This window comes from Carcharodon carcharias, chromosome 19 (genome assembly GCF_017639515.1).
Source record: "Carcharodon carcharias isolate sCarCar2 chromosome 19, sCarCar2.pri, whole genome shotgun sequence".
NCBI lineage: Eukaryota > Metazoa > Chordata > Chondrichthyes > Lamniformes > Lamnidae > Carcharodon > Carcharodon carcharias.
Window position 1 is genome coordinate 2,396,741 of NC_054485.1, and position 25,093 is coordinate 2,421,833.

The following is a 25,093-nucleotide window of genomic DNA, read 5'->3' on the forward strand; positions in this document are numbered from 1 at the left end:
GTGCAATTTTAAAATGTCCCAACTTCCCAGTGTTGTTGCGCTCTGCTCCCCCGCTGGGCATTCTTCCCCCTTGTGCAGGTCCTTCCCACCACAGCGAGAGCATTTCAAGATGGTGGCTGGCACTGTTTTTCCACCTTTGTTGGCTTCTGTTTTGGTGCACTTCCCCTCTCCTGGCCTACATATTGAATGACCTCACTCATTTGTTTCCGAGGGACCTCACCTTCCTCATGAACAAACGTTCTATTTTGCTTTCTGAGCTCAATTTGCCTTGCAATTTGTACTGCCTTAATTAAATATTCTCTCTGAGCTCTGAAAAAGAGTCATACGGACTCGAAACGTTAACTCTGTTTCTCTCTCCACAGATACTGTCAGACCTGCTGAGCTTTTCCAGCATGTTCTGTGCTTGTTAAATCTTCTCTCGTTTGCAAGAGGTCTGATAGAGCTTCATCCAGGAACCCAACTGCTATGCGATCACAAGTCAGTTCATCCCTGAATATTCCATAGTTGCAATTTTCTGCCAGTCTGTATAGTTCAGTGATAAACAAATCCATACTTTCAGCTGGGGCAGAAATTTCCGCTCGGCGGGGAGGCACACGCCTGACCTGGTTTAGCGTGAAATGACACGCGTTGACATGCCGATGTCAACGCACAGTTACACAATAGCTCGGGCGCATGGTGGAGTCAGCAGTGCTCCCACCGACAATTAAAAGGCCTGTGAAGGCCATTAAATAACCAACTAAGTCAAATCTTTCACTGCCCATCTAACCTAATGGTTGGCAGGCAGGTTTTTTTTGGAAACCTCATCCACAGGCGGTATGAGGTTTCCTAAAGCAAATAAAAATAAAATAAAAACTTTAATTTTTCATTATTTACATGTCCCTGCTCACGTGACAGAGTGACATGAGGGGACATGTTTCATTACATTTTTATTATTTTAAAAATATTTCTCTGCTGCCTCAGGGAGGTTATGCAGCGCTCACTGGCACGCACGGGTGAAGTTCACACTCAGCCGGCTTGCACTCCCCCACACCCCGCCCCCCCCTACACGCCGGCACTCAGCGCTGCCTCGCACATTTCACGCTAGGCGGGTCTTAATTGGCCTGCCCAGCATGAAATCAGGGCGTGATCGGCTTCCCAACTGCTCCCGCCCACCCCTGCTGTGCACCCCCACTAAGGGCAAAATTCTGCTCCTGGTCTTTGTTTTCACTTGTTAAATTTTGCCTGATCTTTAATTAAAGTTTTGCAAATGCTGAAATACAAATCAAATGCCTGGAGGGTCTCATCATAAGAGCTTGAAATCTCATCAACTCCTTGTCTCACTATTACATTGTCAGCAATAGCTCCTATTGCCTGGATTAAATTACTGATCTGATCCTTTTGTTCCTTTTTGTGAAAACCAGAAGTTGTTCTATAAATGGAAAACCTCTTTCTCCAGTTGTCCCAGTGCTGAGCCTGTAGTGAGCCTTCAGCGCTTCGAAATGTTCTGCGATTGGCGGTGTAGATTCCATGCTTGTACCAAGCTCTGGACTTGTTCCTGTTTCACTGGTGTTGCTTATTGATTTGGGTTTGTGTTCATTGCTGTTGGACTCGAGGCCTGTGTCTCAACTTGCACCTGTAATACTCAGGCTTTTTTGGTGAGTCTTCAATCTTCTCCTTTTGTCTTTCTTTTAAGGATCAGTAGGCTTGTCAGGCCTGTAATCTTCTCTTGAAGTTTTTCTGGGTCTTTTATTCACTGTCCGCTGCCACCATGTTATGATGTGTGTTCGGGGTCTAGATGGGGTTCGTCAGGATTTGTTAATTTTCCTAAGCTACTCAAGACTGTAGTTTGTTACAACCATTATTATTTATTTACAGCTTTATGTACAACTTTGGGACACTGCATGAGATTGGACATCTCCTCCCTCCAGATCTCTGTTATTTAGTCATGTATTATTACATTGCAGTTACATCAGCATCAAGTACTTCTGATGTTGACCATTTAGTCCACACCATCTTTCAGATGAGAAGTGCTGTCTGTCCTCCCAGGTAGATGTAAACATCCCATGGCACTATTTTGAAGAAGAGCAGGGGAGTTATGCCCAGTGTCCTGGTCAAAATTCATTCCTCTATCAACACCATAAAAATGAATTATTTAGTCATTATCACATTGCTGTTTGTGAGAGTTTGCCGTGTGTAAATTTCTGCTGCGTTTCCTACATTACAACAGTGATCACACTTCAAATGAGTACTAATATCACCACCATCAACACCCCTTTGACCTGTTGTTTATGACATCTCTGGCAATCTTCCCCTTGCCTCCACCTATCACTGGTGCTCCATCCACCTTCACCTGTCCAACCCCCCTTAAACAGCTTATATTTCACCACAGTTCTATTTCTCTGTAGTTCTGATGAAGAGTCATATGGACTCGAAATGTTAACTCTGTCTTCCTCTCCACAGATGCTGTCAGACCTGCTGAGTTTTTCCAGCAATTTTTGTTTTTGTTTCAAACGAGTACTCCTTTGGTTGTAAAGTGCTTTGCCATGAAGTTGTGTAGGATGATACAGAATGCAAGTTTTTCTTTGTTTCTGGGGTATTGGTCACCATTAATTGCGGCTCCCAGTTATGTTCAGGTTACCTACAATGAGGTTTGGACGTTGGTCCAGTCTGAACATTACCCAGGCTGACTTTATTCTTTCATGGGATGTGGGCATCACTGGCAAGGCCAGCATTTGTTGTCCATCCCTAATTGCCCTCGAACTGGGTGGCTTACTAGGTCATTTCAGAGGGCAGTTAAGAGTCAACCACATTACCTGGGACCTGGAGTCTAGAGTCACATGTAGGCCAGACCAGGTAAGGTCAGTAGATTTTCTTCCCTAAAGTACAGTAATGAACCAGGTGGATTTTTACAACAAGCAATGACAGTTATCATGGACACCACTATTGAGACTTTGAATTCCAGAGTTTATTGATTGAATTTAAATTCACCTGTTGCCGCGATGGGATTTGAACCCATGTCTGCAGCACATTAGCCTTGTCCTATGGGTTTCTCGTCCAATGGGATCATCACTATGCCAGACCCTGTCCTCATGGTGTAATAGACTCACACGCAAATATGGAATCCTCAGGTGAGGCACCATGTTGAAGCAAGACTTACCTCCTCTGGATAGGAGGGGGGTCACAGATCAAAATATGGCACCTCAAAATCAACACCTGTGATGTTTTGCTGATGTGTGTTGTTGTGAAGTGGCCAGATGTGGGTCCATGGCTGCTCGGTTCTCCCCTGCCATTGTCAAGGAAGGTTAATAAGTTCAAAACTACTGTGACATTCCAAAACTTGCTTTGTTTGTTTTTAAGCAAAGTAATTTATTCTCACCTGAAAAACCTTACAGAAAGCACCCAGCAGTGGCTGCTAAATGCAAATATAAAGATCATTTCCTGAAGTCTACTTCCACTAATTTATTCTAACAATTTGCTGCCAATAATAATGTCTTTCCAGTGTGAATTGTGGGCTGTACACTTGTGATCCAGAGATAAGGGAAAGGATAGATTTAGTTATCATTATGAAGTGACTGAGGCATTGAGATACAGAGTGTTTCTGCCAGCATCAAAATGAGCCTATGCTAATGAGTGACAAAAGGAGTGATCCCAGCACAGCTGCAGGGATCTGGGTTAGTTCAGAAATGGATCCATCATCATTACAAATTGCATTTGACAGCACAGAAAAAATAACTTTCCAGTCAATCCCCTATTTGGCTGATCATTTTAGATCTTTCAAAATCCAAACATCTAGCCCAGTATAAAAAAAGAGGCTGTATTTCTCTAGAATTGCAAGCCTTTTAAAACTATCTGCTCCCTGATGGCCAATTATGGTGGTGAGTCAGTGCATCATACAGGTCAGCACAGGAAGCACTCAGATTCGATCCTCTCTCTCTCTCTCTCTCTGAATAAGTAGCTGCTCTCTGCAGCCGCTATGATTGTAAAGATACCACAATTCTGCTCAGAACCTAAAAGTTAGCGAGGGAGAAATATAAACTGGTCACCATCCATTGACACCTATTTAAATTGGGAGTGTACATGTTTGTGGATGTGTGGGTGTGTGTGAGGAGAATGTGTTTATGTGGGATTGGGGCATGTGTCTATGGTGGAAAGAAAACTGGGCATGTGGGAGCGACGCTCCCTCTCCATTGCGGGTAAGAACCTGGTCATCAGGTGTGAGGCACTCTCGCTGTTGCTGGTCTGGCCCATTACAGACTCCTGTGTGGTGGCGATCACCCGAGCCATCTTTTGCTTTATCTGGAGGTCGAAAATGGATCGTGTTCGCAGGGACGCGATGTACAAACCTCTAGATAAAGGGGGAGAAAACGTGCCCAACATCGCCCTCATCCTGATGTGTGCAGCTGCATCAAGCTGTGCATAGACCCTCGGTATGCAAACACCAAGTGTCACTACATGCTGAGGTACTACCTGTCCCCGGTGTTGCGAAGGATGGGTCTGGCCACGCTGTCGTGGAACGCTCCAAGTAGTTGGACCGTGCCGTACCACCTGTCCCTCGTAGAAAAATTTATGCAGAGAAACACCTTTGGCCACAAGTCCATCAGGCAGTGGTCAGCACGTAACACCCTAGAGGCCCTGTGGGAATAGGAGAGGGTGGATCCTGTGGGATGGCTCCTTGAGCAGACTGTCAGTCATTTGGCAGAATGCCTCATCGCCAGAACTTTCCAACAAGCACCAAATCGTAGCTTGGCTGGTGGTGAGAAAGGCCCTCCCTGTCAGATCCTTCCTACACGCCAGGAGCCTCACCCCATCTGCACATTGCCCTCGAGGTGGCTGTGGTGGGGAAGAGACGGTTGTTCACCTCCTTGTGGATTGTGCCTATGCAAAGAAGGTCTGGAGAGAGATGCAGTGGTTCTTGATGAGGTTCATCCCGAGCAGTGCACTGACACAGGACTCTGTGCTCTACGGGCTGTTCCCAGGTATATTTTTCCAAAAAAAAAGTTGCTATGTGTGCAGAGATGATTGTGCTTGGAAGTGTATGGGTGTTTGTGTGTCAGTTTGTCTATGTATGTGGGGTGTTGGTATGGGTGTGTGTGTGTGTGTGTGTGTGTGTGTGTGTGCAGGAGGTGTGTGAGGTGTGTGTGTGGAGGTGTGTTTGTGTGTGTAGGGTGTGTCTGTTGGGGGAAGGTGTAGTGCAGGGTGTGTGGGAGGGGGCATGTAGGTGTGGTGACTATGGTTTTATGTAATGTGTAGTATACCTTTAAGAAGGATGTCAGAAAGGGAGATCACATGATCTTGTGTAACCAATAGTGGAGTAGAGTGGGCTAGCTCTGTAGTTAGTTGGAAGTCAGTAGTCTGCAAGTGAGCAGCAGAAGTATGTAAATAGAGTTTGGTGTAGAAACATGTGTAGCTGTTGAGTACCTTGTAAATAAACAGACTGTGTTCCACCTAAGAAGTGTCTGCTGAACTATTCTATCTAACCAACTCAGTCACCCTGCAACAAGCATGCAATTGGGACTCACAAGTCTCAACAATAGGTATAGGCTGGGGTGGGTCCACTATGTGAAAAGATCCTGCTGCTCACTGCAGCCCAACTGGGACTTTGTTTATTGAGCTGACAGTTTTCCGTAGTTTAAAAACAAATTGAATTCTGCAAAGTTTACTGAATTGGCAAATTTCACTGAAATTCACCTGTTTATAAAATGGATATCTTAATGAAGAAACTAACTGATCAGGGCTTTTACTGCAATGCTGTATTCAGTTATATGTTCTGCCCACAATAGAGGCTGCCTCCATTTGTAGCCCAGGAGCCTGGGCTGATTCTGGGCAGAGAAGGCAGCAGGTCATGGTTTTTGCTGCCGGCTCGGCCCTTTTAAAAGGCCAAAGGCAGAATTTATTCTGTTTTTCTCCACTCGCTGCCTTAAATGCACAGATGGCGACATAACAATTCAGAACTTATTGCTGTTGGCCTTATTTCATTTTTTACAAATGTTACTTTTGAATATTTTCCTAAGCAAATGTTAATATGATTCATGTATTATTCTCAGAAATACAGTGGATCCATTGTTAATTGCACAACATCAGAACCAACAGAAAGTTCTTTATAGGAAGAGTTGGATAGAAAAGAGTTGGGCTGTTTCACCGTGATTAACTAAATTGATGTTAACACTACAAGTGCTCAAGCACTCGAACATTTAGGATCATTTTTAATTTTATCTGAACATTCCTTTTTTCTGTTGTGTTAGTGAAAGTTTAGAACACAGCAGCATGAGTGTGCTAGTGGAAAGAAAGCTTCGATTCATCCACTGCTTACCATGCCACTCAGTTCCAGTTCTAATCAGTGCAAAGACACCAAGGGCGGAATTTCAAGGTGCCCGACCCGATCGAGCGTGAAATAGCAGGAAAGACGCCGGGGCGAGCATCCTAATGTCATCCCACACGCGCGCAATCTTCAGGTCGGCAGGAGCGCGGGAGCCCGCCATCAATTAAGAGGCCACTTAAGGCCATTAAAAACCCAATTGATCCTGATTTTATGTTGACCTGGCGATTTCCCGCTCATCGCACGGGCAAAACGGGCAGGTGGGCAGCCCACATTTTGCGAAACCACACCCAAAGGTGGGATAAAAAGTGTCAGCAGCATTGCCAGTGTGAGTAGTGAGGAATTTAGGAGGTAGTTTGCTGCTGGTTGATTATTTGAACTTGACAGGTTCATCTCTGTTCTGAGCTTAGCCTTAGCATTTTTAGGCTTCATTGCAAGAATCATTGGTGTCCAAGGCCCCTGGAGGATTCAGGTCGTGTGGACCCTTCCAGGTATCAGACAGCCTTCCCGTACCCTGGTAACAGGGATTGTGGTCTCCCCTGGAGGCACCTCCTCTGAGGAGGAAGAGAGGGGCAGAAGGGAGAGGAGGCCAGGTGTCCCAGTGCAGATTCCAGGGGAGGGACCTGTGGGAGGAGAGGCGCAGGCACAAGGGGCGCATGGCCAACAGGGTAGACTAAGGCAGAAGGGGCTGCAGAAGATGCCACTATCCTGCTGCCAGGGTTTATATGTGGCGATACAGCTACCTCAAAGGATGTGGCTGCAGAAATAGTGAAGGCATTGGTCAAAATATTCCAGAACTCACTGGATTTCGTGAGGGTCCCAGCGGATGGGAAAACCGCTAATGTGACCCCCTGTTCAAGAAGGGAGGGAGACAAAAAGCAGGAAACTATAGGCCAGTCAGCCTAACATCTGTCGTTGGAAAAATGCTAGGGTTCATTATTAAAGTAGAGATAGCTGGACATTTAGAAAAGCTTAACACAATCAAACCAAGTAACATGGTTTTGTGAAAGGGAAATCACATTTGACAAATTTGCTAGAGTTCTTTGATAAAGGGGAACCGGTCGATGTAGTGTGTTTGGATTTCTAGAACGTATTCGATAAGGTGCCAATAAAAGGTTATTGCACAAGATAGGAGCTCATGGTATCGGGGGTAATCTATTAGCATGGACTGAGGATTGGTTAACACACGGAAGGCAGAGAGTCGGGATTAATGAGTCTTTTTCAGGTTGGAAAGATGTAACTAGTGGAGGGCCACAAGGATCAGTCCTAGGGTCTCAATTATTTACTATCTATATTAATGACTTGATGGAGGGGGCAGAGTGTAGGGTATCCAAATTTGCTGATGATACAAAAATAGATGAGAAGGCATGTTGTGATGAGGACATAAGGAATCTACAAGGGGATACAGATAGGTTGAGTGAGTGGGCAAAAACTTGGCGGATGGAAATTAATGTAGGAAAGTGTGAGGTCATGCACTTTGGTAGGAAGGATCAAAAGGAGACTGTTATTTAAATGGAGAGAGATTCCAAAAAATGCAGCACAGAGGGATCTGGGTGTTCTTGTGCATGAAACACAAGTTAGCATGCAGGTGCAGCAAGTAATTAAGAAGGCAAATGGAATTTTAACCTGTATTGCTAGGGGGCTGGAGTTTAAAAATAGGGAAGTCTTGTTACAACTGTACAGGGTGTTGGTGAGGCCACACCTGGAGTACTGTGTACAGTTTTGGTCCCTGTATTTAAGAAAGGACAGACTAGCATTGGAGGCAGCTCAAAAGAGATTCACTAGGCTGATTCCTGGGATGAAGGGGTTGACTTATCAAGAACAGCTAAACAGGTTAGGCCTTTATTTATTAGAGTTTAGAAGAATGAGGGGAGTTCTTATTGAAACCTACAAGATTCTGAGGGGTTTTGACAGGGTAGATGTTGAGAAGATATTTCCACTAGTGGGGGAATCTCAAACTATGGGACATAGTTACAGAATAAGGGGACACTCATTTAAAACTCTCAGAGGGCAGTGAACGTTTGGAATTCTCCACCTCAGAGAGTCGTGGAGACTAGATCATTGAAAGTATTTAAAGAGGAGGTAGATAGATTTTTGAAATATCAGGGAGTTGACGGCTATGAGGAGCTGGCACAAAAGAGGAGTTGAGGCCTGGGGCAGATCAGCCATGATCTTATTGAATGACGGGGCAGGCAAGAGGGGCCGAATGACCTACTCCTGCTCCTATTTCTCATGTTCTTATGTTCAATATGTCCGAGGTGCAATGCCGAAGGAGGCTCTGCCTCTCCAGGGAGACCGTGACCTCCATTTGTCAGATGATTGGGCCTGAGATCACCTCCGACTGTGGGTGGACAGCCCATGCCAGTGGCTCTGAAGGTCACAGTGACCCTCAACTTCGAGACCTCCGGCTCTTTCCAGGGCTCAGTGGGGAATCTGTGTGGAGTCTCCCAATCAGCTGTCCACAGTTGTGTCAAGCTAGTGACAGAAGCTCTGTTCAGGCGGGCACTGACCTTTATTCTTTACCATACAAACAAGGCCAGGCAGGCTGAGTGAGCCAGAGGCTTTGCCACGATTGCTGGGTTTGCCACACCCAGGGTGCAATCAACTGCACACATGTGGCCATTAAGGCAACAGTGGGTCAGCCAGATGTCTTTGTCAATGGGAAGGGATTCTACTCAATGAACGTGCAGATAGTGTGTGATCACAGGATGCAGATTCTGCAAGTCTGTGCAAGGTACCCAGGCAGCTCCCATGACGCTTACATCTTGAGACACTCCCAGGCTATTCATGTTCCAGCCCGACTGGATGGACGGCTGCTGGGTGACAAGGGCTATCCCTTGAAAAGATGATTCATGACGCCTCTCCACCACCCAAGAACAAAGGCTGAGCAGCGAGACAATAGGAGCCATGCCTTCACAAGAGCGGTGAGTTCTGAAGGAGATAGCTGAAGAGATAGTGGAGGTGTTAGTGGTGATCCTTCAGGAATCATTGGCATCAGGGAGAGTCCCAGAGGGCTGGAAAATTGCTAAGGTAACTCCCCTGTTTAAGAAGGGAGTGAGGCAAAAGACGGGAAATTACAGGCCGATTAGACTGATCTCGGTCGTTGGTAAGATTTTAGAATCGATTATTAAGGATGAGATTTCAGAATACTTGAAAGTGCATGGTAAAATAGAGCAAAATCAGCATGGTTTCATCAAGGGGAGGTCATGCCTGACAAATCTGTTAGAATTCTTTGAGGAGCTAACGAGTAGGTTAGACAAAAGAGAGCCAATGGATGTTATCTACTTGGACTTCCAGAAGGCCTTTGACAAGGTGCCGCACAGGAGGCTGCTCAGTAAGATAAGAGCCCATGGTGTTAGAGGCAAGGTACTAGCATGGATAGAAGATTGGCTGTCTGGAAAGAGGCAGAGAGTGAGGATAAGGGAGTCCTTCTCAGGATGGCAGCTGGGGACTAGTGGAGTTCTGCAGGGGTCAGTGCTGGAACCACACCTTTTCACTTTATACATTAATGATCTAGATGAAGGAACTGAGGGCATTCTGGCTAAGTTTGCAGATGATAAAAAGATAGATGGAGGGACAGGTAGTATTGAGGAGACGGGGAGGCTGCAGAAGGATTTGGACAGGTTAGGAGAATGGGCAAAGAAGTGGCAGATGGAGTACAACATGGACAAGAATGAGGTCATGCACTTTGGTAGGAAGAATAGAGGCATAAACTATTTTCTAAATGGGCAGAGAATTCAGAAATCTGGAGTGCAAAGGGACTTGGGAGTCCTAGTCCAGGATTCTCTGAAGGTTAACTTGCAGGTTGAGTCAGTAGTTAGGAAGGCAAATGCAATGTTGGCATTTATTTCTAGAGGACTAGAATATAAAAGCAGGGATGTGCTGCTGAGGCTTTATAAGGCTCTGGTCAGACCACATTTAGAATATTGTGAGAAATTTTGGGCCCCGTATCTCAGGAAGGATATTCTGGCCCTGGAGAGGGTCCAGAGGAGGTTCATGAGAATGATCCCAGGAATGAAAGGCTTAACATATGAGGAACGTTTGAGGACTCTGCGTCTATACTCGATGGAGTTTAGAAGGATGAGGGGGGATCTGATTGAAACTTACAGAATACTGAAAGGCCTGGATAGAGTGCAAGTGGGGAAGATGTTTCCATTAGTAGGAGAGACTAGGACCTGAGGGCACAGCCTCAGAGTAAAGGGAAGACTTTTTAGAACAGAGATGAGGAGAAACTTCTTTAGCCAGAGAGTGGTGAATCTATGGAATTCATTGCCACAGAAGGCTGTGGAGGCCAGGTCATTGAGTGTATTTAAGACTGAGATAGATAGGTTCTTGATTGGTAAGGGGATCAAAGGTTACGGGGAGAAGGCGGGAGAATGGGGTTGAGAAGCTTATCAGCCGTGATTGAATGGCGGAGCAGACTCGATGGGCCGAATGGCCTAATTTCTGCTCCTATGTCTTATGGTCTTATGGTCTTATGGTGATAGAGAGGGCCATAGGTCTTCTTAAGATGCACTTCCAATGCCTGGACCGTTCAGAGGAGCATTACAATACCCTCCAGAGTGGGTGTCACTGATAGTGGTTGCATGCTGTGCTCTCCACAATCTGGCACTGGCAAAGGGGGGAAGTGGATCTTGATGCAGCTCCACGGGTCACAGAGGATGAGTGCAGTAGTGAGTCAGAAGAGGAGCATGGTGAGGAGAATGCTGAGAGCAAGGAGGCAGACCTCTGTATCCTTCAGGGAGGCAGGGACACCAGGGACACCTTGATCCAACTCTCCTTCAGCTCGGCTGCCAAAGATCTGCTTCCACCTCACCCCAGAGCTGCTGCCTCCATCCTGGGTGTCTGAAATGACCCTTTCCTTTGAACCCGAAGTCCATTCAATTCCTGTGCAATAAAGCTTAGAGCCACTCGTGTCCAGCATCACATACTGACATTCCCTACACCAATAAAATACAAAGGTGATGCTTAGACCATTACGAAAAAAACAAAATTTACCTTATTTTGACAATCCAAACAAATTAACATAATCTTCTTTGATCTTCATTCCCAGACCAGTCAACATAAACAAAATATTACACAACAGAAGATCACCTGTGACCCGTCCCTCTTGTGCTCACGGTGACTTAAAATTACACTTGCGAGTGCCAAGTCTTGGTGCCCCCCCACTCATTGGCACCGGCACTGGAGACAGCTGCTCACTCTGCTGTCCTGTTGGCCTTGGTGACCTTGCCGGGCGTCCTCTGGCCAGTGGAGCCTGTGCTGGTCCCGCCTGGGAGGGAGCGGCCAGTGCCACAGCTGGCATCTCCCCAGTCGCTGCAGCTCATCAGATGCCACAGTCACTGGCAGAGGGTGGAGGAGCTGCTGCTGTCATCCAGAGCGCTCTGAGAGGAGCCCCGAGAGACAAGCAGCTCCTGCGCCAATGTGAGGTCACTCAGGACCTCCCTCCTTGCCATTGGTGGGATGCTGGGTGCCTCATCCATTGCCCACACCGCCATTGATCACCTGAGGTTAGTGCCTGTGTGAGGGCTTGCAGTCCGAATGCAACCCAAGGAAGCCCTGATTCTGTCCCTGGAGCTGCCTCTCCATGAGAGCCGCCATTCTCTCAATAGAGGAGGCAGTGCGCTCGGACATGAGAGCAAATGCAGTGCTGATGCTCCATATGGTCTCCTTCATAACAGAGACCCTGGCACACATTCCCTTATGGATCTCCACTAGGCCGTCCCACACATCCCACTGGACATCCAGCATCCCTGCCTAATAGACGACTCCGGAGGCTCATCATCTGCCTTCGACTCAGCATCGTCCTGGTCTCCAGCAGTCCTCCGACTGCCGACGCCCTGGGCACTGTCTGCCTCCACCTACACCTCAAGCGAGTGTGAAGTGCCCTCACCGCTGTGCACCGACATCCTAGCTGAAGATCTAACACCCACTGAGGTGCTGGTATCTGAGCTGGTGCCTGGTTCAGAGAACAGGTGTGACTCAGGTGCAGCTGAAGCCACCGGTGGTCCTCTGGCATCAGGGGTGGGTCTTCGGGCTCCTGTGTTCGAGTGCCTGCTTGTGAACTGAAGGGAGAACAAGGACATGTCATTAGTTAAAGTTATCACACTGTCACTGTGAGTGCCAGGCACCCTGGTGAGACAATGGAGATCTGCATCATGGTGCCTTCATCTTTCAATGATCAATGGGGAATCCAATTTTGAGGCTCCCATCAATAATGAGACTGCACAAAAATATTTGCACTGAAACTCTCACCTCTGTGCCCTGACAACTCTGACACCCCAGTCTCTTTGCGGCCAGTTGATCGAGGTGGGTGGTGCCTCTCCAGCTCTAAGGCATCCTGCTCGAATCTGGTCAGGATTAGGAGGTTAGGGGGGGCCTCCACCTGTCCTTGACCTCTCAAAATGGTTATGACTTGTCTTCTCCTGAAAGCACAGAGGAGCATTGATGAGTCCCCTCGCTGCCTGCAGCACCATTGCAGCCTGGCCAACCCCAGCTGAGGAACACCTTGCAGGGCACATCCGAGTCGTGGCCCTCGAGCCGCAAGACACTCAGTCCAAGCAGCCAGGGCTCACCCCCTTGGCCAGCTCTGGCGTCATTGACAGTCGGCACTCAGACTCTAACACCCCTGAGCTCTACAGGGGCACGGCCAGACTTTAACACTTCTCCACACTGATCCATGCCAACATGTTACTCACTCTTGCCGTTAAACCTTTTGCAGCGCTGCACCACGTCGTGGCTGCTGACCTCGGCTGTCACCTCCTCCCAAGCTTCTTGTGTAAGGTGTGGTTGCCTCCTCCTGCCATCTTTGGGGACAAAGGTGTCCCTCCTGGCAGTCCCCTCCTCCAGGAGGAGCACGAGGCTCTTGTCCGAGAGCTGGGGAGCCAAGTGCCCACCCGACCTGCCCTCCTGCCTGGTGTCTCCAGCCACACTTGAGGCTATAGCTTTGGTGTCTAGAACACTGTAATTATGTTCTTCCCTGGCAGCCTTCGAGGAGCTGCCTGTGTCATTTTTAAACCACTGGCCCCGGCGGCTGACAGGGCCTCGTCCCCGCCTGGCCCTTTCCCACCATTGGGAAGACGTGTTTCACGCTCATGAGCCCTCCGATCGCGCCTGCCCTCCAAGGATGAAATTCAGGCCCGAGTACAAAGCAGAGGAGCAATGTAAATCAGGCGAGGAATCTCTCCACTCTCTCTTCACTCATCTGGCAGCAGGTTGGCACGGTATTGTAAAGCAGCTCAGAGAACCACGAGAAAACGGACAGAAACTTGCCCGGGGACATTTCTCCTGATGAGGTTGGAAACACCAGTTTGTAAAAAAAGGAAGATGACACCCTTCATGATCTCAGGACAGTCCAAAGCACTTTGCAGCCAATTAAGTACTTTCAAAGTACAGTTGCTGTTGTAATTTAGGAAATGCAGCAGCCAATTTGCACTCAACAAGTTCCCCTAAAGAGCAATGTGATAATGAAAATGCAAAGTTGATTGAGACATAAGTACTGGACACTGGGGATAATTTCCTTGTGAATAGTGCAATAGGATCTCTTCCATTTACCCTAGCGAGCAGAGGTTTGATTTTAACATTTCATCTCAGCAGTTCAGTGCTGAACTGAAGTATCAGCCTAGATTTTTATGCTCCCATTCAAGTGGGACTCAAATCCTCAACTTTCTGACTCAGCTATCCATTGAGGCACAGCAAGGACAGAAGCTGAGACAGGAGAACAAGAAGCCTGGGAGGAGGGGAGGGAGTGGAGAGAAGATGGGAACTTTGGGGGGAGGGTAAGAAGGAAGAAGCAGGACTGATGGTTTGGTGTGGGTGGTTTGGGATTTATTGGTGCCAATATTTGCATAATTCTATTGATTGGGATTAGTAAGATTTATTAGCAATGACAAGGTTACTAATTAAGAAATAGAGGGATGAACAGGGTTGCTCCAATCTCGAAAATGCCATCCTGTGCTATGTGGAAACACCAGGATGTTTCCCATGTCCTGGATAACCATTGGCACAGGAAGTGTCGTCAGTTGCAGCAGCTTTAGCTCCAGAGTTTCAGAACTTGAGCAGCAGCTGGCATCACCCTGATGCATTTGTGAGGTTGAGATCTTCATGGGTAGCATGTTTAAAGATGTGGCCACCCCACAGCTTGAGAGTCTGCAGGGAGAGAGGGAATGTATGGCCACCAGTCAGTCAAAAAGGAAAAGGCAGGTAGTGCAGGACCCCCTGAGTACATCTCACTCTCCAACCTGTATTCAGCTCTGAATGCTGATGCAAGTGATGGTTCATCTGGGGAATGCAGCCAATGCCAAACCCATGGGAACACGGGTGGCTCAGCTGTACAGGGGGGCACAAGGAAGTCTGGAAGAGCAATAGTGACAGATGATTCGATAGTTGGGGGAATAAATAGGCATTTCTGCAGCTGCAGACGTGATTCCAGGATAGTGTGTTGCCTCACTGGTGTCAGGGTCAAGATTGTCACTGAGCAACTGCAGAGCATCCTGAGGGGGAGGTGGGAAGGGGCAGGTGAACAGCCAGCAGTCGTGGTCCACATCAGTACCAATAACATAAGTAGAAAGAAGGATGTGGTCCTGCAGTTAGAATTTAGGGAGCTAGTTGGAAAATAACACGCAGGACTTCAATTGTAGTAATCTCTGAAATACTCCTAGTGCCACATGCAAATTAATACAGGAATAGGAGGATAAAACAGATGAATGTGTGGCAGGAAAGATGGTGCAGGAGGGAGAGATTTAGACTCCTGGGACAGTGGGACTGGTTATGGGTGAGATGGCACCTCTACACGGACGGTTTGCATCTGAACAGAGCTGGGACTGAGTTCCTTGCTGGGCGTTTTGCTAGTGCTGTTGGGGAGGGTTTAAACTAACTCAGCAGGGGTGTGGGAACCAGGAGAGAATATCAGAGAGGAATAACCAGGGTGCACAGACTACTGGGAAAGACAGACTGCACTAAAATAGAGAATGTTTTTTTATTCATTCACAGGATGTGGGTATCGCTGGCTAGGCCAGCATTTATTGCCAATCCCTAGTTGCCCTTGAGAAGGTGGTGGTGAGCTGCCTTCTTGAACTGCTGCAGCCCATGTGGTGTAGGTACATCCACAGTGCTGTTAGGGAGGGAGTTCTAGGATTTTGACCCAGCGACAGTGAAGGAATGGTGACAGATTCCCAAGTCAAGTTGGTGAGTGACTTGGAAGGGAACTTCCAGGTGGTGGTGTTCCCATCTATCTGCTGCTCTTGTCCTTCTAGATGGTGGTGGTCGTGGGTTTGGAAGGTGCTGTCTAAGGAGCCTTGGTGAATTCCTGCAGTGCATCTTGTAGATGGTACACACTGCTGATACTGTGCGTCAGTGGTGGAAGGAGTGAATGTTTTGCCAATCAAGTGGGCTGCTTTGCCCTGGACAGTGTCAAGCTTTTTGAGTGTTGTGGGAGGTGCACTCATCCAGGCAAGTGGGGAGTATTCCATCACACTCCTGACTTGTGCCTTATAGATGGTGGACAGGTTTTGGGGAGTCAGGAGGTGAGTTACTCGCCGCAGGATTCCTAGCCTCTGACCTGCTCTTGTAGCCACAGTATTTATATGGCTAGTGCAGTTCAGTTTCTGGTCAATGGGCTGGAGGAAGGTTTGTAGTGGAGCTCCCCAGAGGTTGGTATTGAGACCCAAGCTTTTCCTGATATAAATAAATGACCTAGGCCTTGGTGTGCAGGGAACAATTTCAAAATTTGCACATGATATGAAATTTGGAAGCATTGTGAATGGTGAGGACGACAGTGTGGAACTTCAAAAGGACATAGGCAAGTTGATGGAATGGGTGGACAGGTGGCATGAAGGTCAACGTAGAGAAAAGTGGTGGTTCATTTTGTAGGAGGAGCATGAAGAGACAATAAAACATAAAGGATACAACTTTAAAGTGGGTGGTGGAGCAGAGGGACCTGGGTGTACATGTGCATAAGTCATTAAAGGTAGCAGGACAAGTGGAGAGAGCAGTTAATTATTCAATACAATATCCTAGGCTTTATTAATAGGTGAATAGAGTACAAGAGCAGGGAGGTTATTTTGACCATATGTAAGATACTAGTTTGGCCTCAGCTGGGATACGGCGCCCAGTTCCAGGTGCTGCACTTTAGGAAGGATGTGAAACTATGGGAGAGAGTGCAGAAAAGATTCACAGGGCTGGTTCCAGAGATGAGGAACTTCAGATAGATTGGCGAAGTTAGGACTGTTTTCCTTCGAAGCAGAGGTTGGGAGGAGATCTGGTCTGAACATTTAAGGAAAAACTCTTCCCACTGGGGGAAGGATCGAGAATAAGAAGACACAGATTTAAGGTAATTGGCAAAAGAAGCAAAAGCGATATGAGAAAATTCACGCAGTGAGTGATCAAGGTTTGGAATGCATACTCTGAGACAGGTTCAATCGAGACATTCAGAAGGAAATTAGACTGTATCTGAAAAGAAAGAATGTGCAGGGTTACGGGGAAAAGGCAAGAGGATGGCACTAGGTGAAATGCTCTTTCGAAGAGCCAGTGCAGACACAATGGACTGAATGGCCTCCTTCTGCATTGTAACAATTCTGTGATTCTATGAATTCTAAATTTACTACCTGAAGTCTGAACTTGGATAATCCCAATGGCGAATAAGATATGTTTCAAATTTCCCAGGTGTTTGGAAACAATTGTAAAAAATGAAAATTAATTGAATTTTTTATTCTCCCAGTTAGAAATCATCTACTAGTAGTACAAGAAAGTTTAAAAACATAAAGAAAAATAATTAATTCCCCAATGGCAATTGGAGTATCATTTTTCATGAAAATGAGTTAATGGGCAGAATTGTCCCAGATTTGCACCATGTGGGTCGCGGGCGATTAAACAACACTTTACCCACCGGCCACGATAGCTGTATCACCCCAAACTCCCACATTAATTATACATTCCCAGAATACGCACCGTTTCCATGGATGGCGAGCTCTCATTCGCCTGCCACACCATCACCTCACCGCTTCATCACGCCAGGCACCACATTTAAAGTCCAGCCACGCTCAGCGCTTCCAGCCCAGGACTGCAGTAAAGACATGGCCCCGAAGGGCAAGATGCCCACAGCCCTCGAGTGCCTTTTGGACTCTGTGATGTCCTCTACCCCTGGTCTGGCTGCAGGAGGGGCAGCATCATTACCACTCCGGCTTGATAAACGATGGCAGTGGTGATCAGTGCCAACTGTGCACAGAAGAGGTTGATCATCCAACGAAGGATGAATGATCTCATCCATGCAGCCAGGGTAAGGCAACCAGCTCATCACTCTAAACTCACACACTCAAACCCATCACACATTCACTGGCATCTCACTCACTGCCAGCTCAACGGACATCACCACTCACTCCCTCGCACACACCCTCACATCTCCATCTGGACTCATCTCCTCTGGAGACTGCCTCCTCAGCCCTCACCATCTTGAGGCCACTTGCACAGATCAACATGTGACCCCACGCACACCCTGGGATACCCCCCTTCCCCAGTACAGCCCTCGCCCTGCAACCTCTTCCCTTGTCTGAGGCCACTTCTCCTCCTTCCCCAAGCAAGCCCTAGCCCCACAGCCATTGAAAAGCCCCCCACTTATGGCTGCTCTGGTAGGTAGGGTCCTATCCCTGAACCCCCTAAAAGTGATATTGTGCTGTCTGGGAAGCCTGGTGCTGATGATTGTGAGAATTGACTCAAGCAAGGTAGGCAAACAAACCTCGAAGTCCCAAACGAAGTGCAGCCCGCCAGGTGCACATGTGATAAAAAATGTAACATATATGGTTCATTGTAAATTTCAAAATGTTGAAAAATACATTAAGCGCTTTGTAAAATTTTCTTGGGAAGTGATGTAGCTTCAGCTATCTTAAAAAAATAAATCTTGTTTCTTCAACACATTAATTTTTTTTGGTCTTTTGTGTAATTGAGGTTTAGTCCTACAAACCAAGTAAAGCAACGTCGGGTAATCCCACGTGTCGATTTATTAGCCTGCAACTGCACTCTCAATGTCATTACTTGATTTTACATATCATAGGTCGTTATAGGGAAGTTTTATAGTTGTCAGCTTCTGTTAGTTTTCTAGGTTGATCTAATGCGTTGACATCTAGTCATGCATAGACATTTTCTCAGAGCAAGAAAAATAATCAGCAACATTATCCCACAACAAATAAGTAAAAGGTAATTAGGTCAAAGTTATAAGGACTTAAACCATTGACTTTTAAAAAGACTCCTCCCACTCTACACAGGTACTTCTACGTTAGGTTTGCTATCAACTGTGGGATCACAATAGTGCTGTTAATAGCACACCACAGTATCAACAGGATGAGCTCCACACCTCCAAGCTACTGGGATAGAGATAACAAGTATGGCATGATCTGTCCAGCAAGCATGGATCAAATGATGTAGACATCATCAGCCCTTATGTATTCAAGTACACACTGTATAATGAGTTATTTGATGAAAATTATATACATTTCAGAATAGAAATTGAAAGAAGAATGGATTTGATGGGAATTGAATGCTGTCTAACGATAAAGCAAAAGATTCAAATTGTAAACATAATAAAAATATAAAAGGTAGCTTATGGGAATTGTAATCAAGTTAAACATCAACTAAAGTTGCAGCGACTTTAGTCTTTCTGCAATTGCATCCTACTTATGTGATGAATGTAAATGCAAAGCAAATTATCTCATTGGATTTCCAGCATCCACAGTTTTTTGCTTTTATCTCATTGACTTGCCCTTTCTAAAAAGAGCCAGGTTTTACCCAGTCAGGCAAGATTGAGAAGGCACAGGATGTGTACTCAAGCAGCAAGCCCGAGCTTGTTGTGCCTTTCCTCTGATACCAACTTGGGGCATAAGATCAGTGGAGAGTGTTAATAAATCACAAAATATTATCTTCCTATGGGAAATCGAAGCTATTTTCATAATGGCTGATGCCGGGAATGTTTTAACACTTTGACCTTTTTAACCCCTACATATATATATAACAAAGGACCATTTATTACAGAGCAAAAAGAGGCAATAAATAGTAACATGAATATCAAAAAGGGCTCCTGAAGAGGACATGAGGCTTTTAGTTTTCTATAGAAACTGAACAGTGCAAGAATTCTTCTTGCAAATATAGATTTTTTTATTGATCTTGAGCTCAGGACATGAACATCCTCGGCTTTTACTAACCCTCACATAACATGTACAATGTGCCAACTTAGGTATTCCAATATATCATTCTTATGGCTCTATTTCTAAATTCATCCTTGCTGTGCAGAGCAAATCTACAGTCCAGTCATTCACAGAGGGATGCTGCAGTCTGTCTTATTCTGTAGTATTTTATTTACATACAAAATGCTCCATAATACATAATAATGCTTTCAGGTTACTCAGCAAATCAAAATTTGTCAATCCAGTACCTGTCAGTAGTCACTCATTAACTGAACAATGCTTTCATGTAAAAGATTGGCACTTTGGATAATAAAGGAGTACGAGATACACTCAGTGGAAGAACATATGATTAAATGGTCTGAGGTACAAATTAAGCATTTGTTTTTAATAAGTAATCTATAGAGATCCTGATCCAAGCATTAAATATCTTGGCAGACTAGTTATACATTCATTATAATTCAACTATATCTGAACAGTAATGGAAAGGCACAGGGGATTTACACAATGAAATCATTCAGGTGACAAAAAAATGAGACTGAAGTTTCAGCAGCTTAAATTACCAAAACCACTTCTCAGCTAATTATTTCTAATGCACGTTTCATTTTCCCATTTGTTCAGCTCAGGAAGTCCCTGCTGACTAGCTGTATAATTGTTTGGGTAATTTTACATTTGGATCTTATAAGCTTTAATGTCCACACCATCAATTTACATTGTTAAAAGTAGCTCTCTTATCACAACAGCAGAGTCATAGGCCCCAAAATGTGCGGGGAGGCAGGGAGGGTGTGATGGAGGGAGGAGGCAGAATACGAGAGAGGGTTTACGAAGGGTGTAGGGCAGGGGCAAGGGAAAGTGTGGGTGTAATAGAGGGGGAGAGGGAGGTGTTGGGAAGGTGTGGTGGAGGGTTTGGACCAAGGCCTGGAGCTGAGTCACCCTGGTGGAACCCAAGCTAAGCATCCAGACTGTTGCTGTGTAAGTGTTGTTTGATGGCACTGTCAACACCTTCCATCTCTTTGCTGATGATGGAGAGGAGACTGATGGAGCAGTCAGTGGTTGGGTTTGATTTGCCTATCCAGGGGTGCAGCTCATTCTGAAGCACAGAGATCTCTCAGTTAGGGTTAGGTCAGTCTCCACAGCTTTCACTGTATCCAGTGTCTTCACCCATTTCCTTATATCATGTGGAATGATTCAAATTGACTGAAGACTGGCAACTGTGATGTTGGGGAACTCAGGAGGAGGGCAAGATGGATCATCCACTTGGCACTTCTTGTTGAGGATATTTGCAAATGCTTAAGCCTTAATTGTCTTTTGCAGCTATGATGGTACAGGACATATGCAGGGATGGATGCTGATGGAGTGTCTGGGGCATTGGCTGTTAGGTATGATTTTGTAAGTATGACTATCTCAGCCTGCCTCTCCCAATTTTAACGCAAACCCTCAGATGTTATTGAGGCGGACTTTGCAGAAAACTCCAATTGGCCAATCAGGGATTCTTTGGAGAAGGTTCCTGGACAAATACAACCCGACCAATTACCACCCCACCAAACTACTCTTGATCATCAGCAAAGAGACAAAAGAGGTTGTCGACAGTGCTGTGAAGTGCACTTGCTGGTTAGGCTGTGCTCTTGTCGTTTCCGATGCCCTAGGTCAATGTCAGTGGCCCATCCTGTTGTATTCTTATTAAAATTTTCTAGAGCAGTTTTGATGCAACCGAATAGCTTACTAGCTCATTTCAGAGGACAGTTAAGAGTCAAGCAGGTTGTTGTGGATCTGGAGTCACATAGGCCAAACTGTGTAAGGATTTCCTTCGCTGAAAAGCAGATGGGATGAAAATGCAATCGTTTCCTAGTCACCGTTACTGAGAGGAGCATTTTATTCCAGATTTAGCTAATTAATTGAATTTCAATGCCCCAGCTGCCATGGTCAGATTGGAACTGATGACTCCAGATTATTGCAGTGCAGCGCAGGCCTCTGCTTTCCTACTTCAGTATCATACTCGCTATCCGGACCCGATCACGGGGCTGTGAAAAGGGTGACATCAGTGAGTAAAGATCTCAAACACCACCAAGCAATCATGTGAATACTCATTAATAATAGGACCAGCGAAAGGATATTATAAAGATATTTATGCAGCTGATGGTTCACAGCTTGTGGAAATATTGGACCTCGGGTTAGAAAGTGAAGATGGTGGTGTAATGCTGATGTCACTGGATTAGCTCCAAAGGCCCAGGCTATTGCTCTGAGAATGAGGGTTCAAATCCCACCACAGGAGCTGGTGAGATTTAAATTCAATTAATAAAATCGGAAATTATAAAAGCTAGTAGTGGTGACCGTAGCAACCATCATTGATTATCATAAAGACCCATCTGGTTCACTAATGTCCTTTAGGGAAGGAAATCTGCCATCCTTACCCTGGTCTGGCCTACATGTGACTCCAGACCCACAGCAATGGGGTTGAAATGGCCTAGCAAGCCATTCAGTTCAAGGCCAATTTGGGATTGGCAGCACATGCTGGCCTTATCATCAAAGACAATGTTCCTTGAAAGAGCAAAATATATCTGAGATAACTTTGTTTTTTTTTCCTACCCTTTTCCAGGTTGAGAGCTGCTGTTGACAGACTGGTAACAGGCAAACATGCTGATGACCTACAACTGACGGTGAAGCTAAGTTTCCCAGAACAAGGCTTTTCCTATTATTTAGCTCCCAATTGGACAACAAGCTGCTTATCCTGAATAAAATCCAATATTTACTGCAGAACTGGAGCTGGGTGTGATTCTGTTCTGTTATACTGCATTACAAACCACAGTTACATTGCTCCAAATACACCAAATCCAATCCAACAAACTGCACGTTCAACCTCAAGAGTGAAGAAGGTAAATTTTGCTGCATCATGTCCCTTTTTTCACTGTACAGTAAACATAGTGAATTGTAAAAAGCACCAGGATCTGAAGCTCAACGTATGGGGGACCCAGATGAGCCGGTTTAGCTGGAACAGTCTCAGTTTTTCAATAAATGTTCTGGTGTCCTGACAATTTTCTCAAAGTAACTCAAATGTCCCGGCTTGCAGAATTTCCCTCTTCACATGATCCACATCAGAGAGTTCCGTCAGCACTTACCCTTCTCGGATATGTTACGACCAGTCCCTGGACAAGGTTCCCCTAAATTGTTATGATCCCGGACAAGATACCCCAGGTGAGGAAGGATGAACTGGCTCCCCTTCTTTATTCAACCCCCCCCTTGGTTAGTCACAATAAGGTTAATTTAAAAAGGGTCCCTTCCCTTGTGGATACCTTTTCCCAGTCCAAATGTATTTATGTTTTTGGATCAATTTAACCGGACTTTCCTGAGTCAAAGGAACAGTGAGTTTATTAGTTACTACAATGTGAGAAAAAATAATAAAAATGCGACACACATGCACACAGATTAGAAATAATCCACAAAGGAATTTTCCAGAAAATGGTTTCTTTACGGTCTCAGTCAGTTAAAATTAAATTTTACTTGTATGTCCTTTTTCTCTTTAAAAAAAAGTCTTACTTAAAAGTTCAATATGTCCGTAAGTAATAATTTTTTTTTATTTACTCGCATGATATGGGCTTCGCTGGCTGGGCCAGCATTTATTGCCCATCCCTAATTGCCCTTGGGAGGGTGGTGGTGAGCTGCCTTCTTGAACCGCTGCAGTCCATGTGGTGCAGGTACACCCACAGTGCAGTTAGGGAGGGAGTTCCAGGATTCTGACCTAGTGACAGTGAAGGAATGGTGATATATTTCCAAGTCAGGATGGTGAGTGACTTGGAGGGGAACTTCCAGGTGGTGGTGTTCCCATCTATCTGCTGCCGTTGGCCTTCTGGATGGTGGTGGTGGTGGGTTTGGAAGGTGATGTCAAAGGAGCCTTGGTGAATTCCTGCATTGCATTGTAGATGGTACACGCTGCTGCTTACTGTGCATCAGTGTTGGAGGGAGTGAATGTTTGTGAATGTGGTGCCAATCAAGTGGGCTGCTTTGGCCTGGACAGTGTCAAGCTTCTTGAGTTTTGTGGGAGCTGCACTCATCCAAACAAGTGGGGAGTATCCCATCACACTCCTGACTTGTGCCTTGTAGATGGTAGACAGGCTTTGGGGAGTCAGGAAGTGAGTTATTCACCGCAGGATTCCTAGCCTCTGACCTGCTCTTGTAGCCACAGTATTTATATGGCTAGCCCAGTTCAGTTTCTGGTCAATGGTAACCCCCCAGGACATTGATACTGGGGAATGCAGTGATTGTAATGCCATTGAACATCAAGGAGCGATGGTTGGATTCTCTTTTGTTGGAGATGGTCATTGCCTGGCCAATTATCACCCCATCAGTCTATCTTGATCATGAGTAAAGTGATGGAAGGGGTCATCAACAGTGCTACCAAGCGGCACTTGCTTAGCAATAACCTGCTCATTTACGCTTAGTTTGGGTTCTGTCAGGGTCACTCAGCTCCTGGTCTCATTACAACCTTGGTTCAAACATGGGCAAAAGAGCTGAATTCTCGAGGTGAGGCAAGAGTGACTGCCCTTGACATCAAGGCATCATTTGACCGAGCATGGCCCTACTAAAATTGGAGTCAATGGGAATCAGGGGGAAAACTCTCTGCCAGTTGGAGTCATACCCAGCACAAAGGAAGGTGGTTATGGTTGTCGGAGGTCAGTCATCTCAGCTCCAGGACATCACTGCAGGAGTTCCTCAAGGTAGTGTCCTCGGCCCAACCATCTTCAGCTGCTTCATCAATGACCTTCCTTCCATCATAAGGTCAGAAGTGGGGATGTTCGCTGATGATTGCACAATGTTCAGCATCATTCACGATGCCTCAGATACCAAAACAGTCCATGTCGAAATACAGCAAGATCTGGACAATATCCAGGCTTGGGCTGACAAGTGGCAAGTAACATTCACACCACACAAGTGCCAGACAATGATCATCTCCAACAAGGGAAAATCTAACCATCGCCCCATGACATTCAATGGCATTACCATCACTGAATCCCCCACTATCAACATCTGGAAGGTTACCATTGACCAGAAACTGAACAGGACTAGCTATATAAATACTGTGGCTACAAAAGCAGGTCAGAGGCTAGGAATCCTGTGATGATTAACTCATTTCCTGTCCACCATCTACAACGCACAAGTCAGGAGTGTGATAGAATACCCTCCACTTGCCTCGATGAGTGCAGGTCCCACAACACTAAAGAAGCTGTACCCCATCCAGGACAAAGCAGCCCATTTGATTGGCACCACATCCACATACATTCACTCCCTCCATCAGCAACGCACAGTAGCAGCAGTGTGTACCATCTACAAAATGCACTGCAGGAATTCACCAAGGCTCCTTCGACACCACCTCCCAACCCATGACCACTACCATCTAGAAGGACAAGAGCAGCAGATAGATGGGAACACCACCACCTGGAAGTTCCCTCCAAGTCATTCACCATCCTGACTTGGAAATATATCGCCGTTCCTTCACTGTCGCTGGGTCAAAATCCTGGAACACCCTCCCTAACAGCACTGTGGGTGTACCTGCACCACATGGACTGCAGTGGTTCAAGAATTGGCTCACCACCACCTTCTCAAGGGCAATTAGTGATGGGCAATAAATGCTGGC

At 46.0% G+C, this 25,093-nt stretch overlaps 1 long non-coding RNA gene across 1 annotated transcript in view; it reads left to right on the forward strand.

Moving 5' to 3' along the window:
* The window catches only part of LOC121291895, a 156,829-nt gene extending 134,615 nt beyond the window's left edge, over nt 1–22,214 (forward strand). The window contains exon 3 of the long non-coding RNA XR_005946111.1: nt 22,061–22,214. This is a non-coding gene — a long non-coding RNA (uncharacterized LOC121291895). The remainder of the gene's footprint in view (nt 1–22,060) is intronic.
* Nucleotides 22,215–25,093: the final 2,879 nt, after the last annotated feature.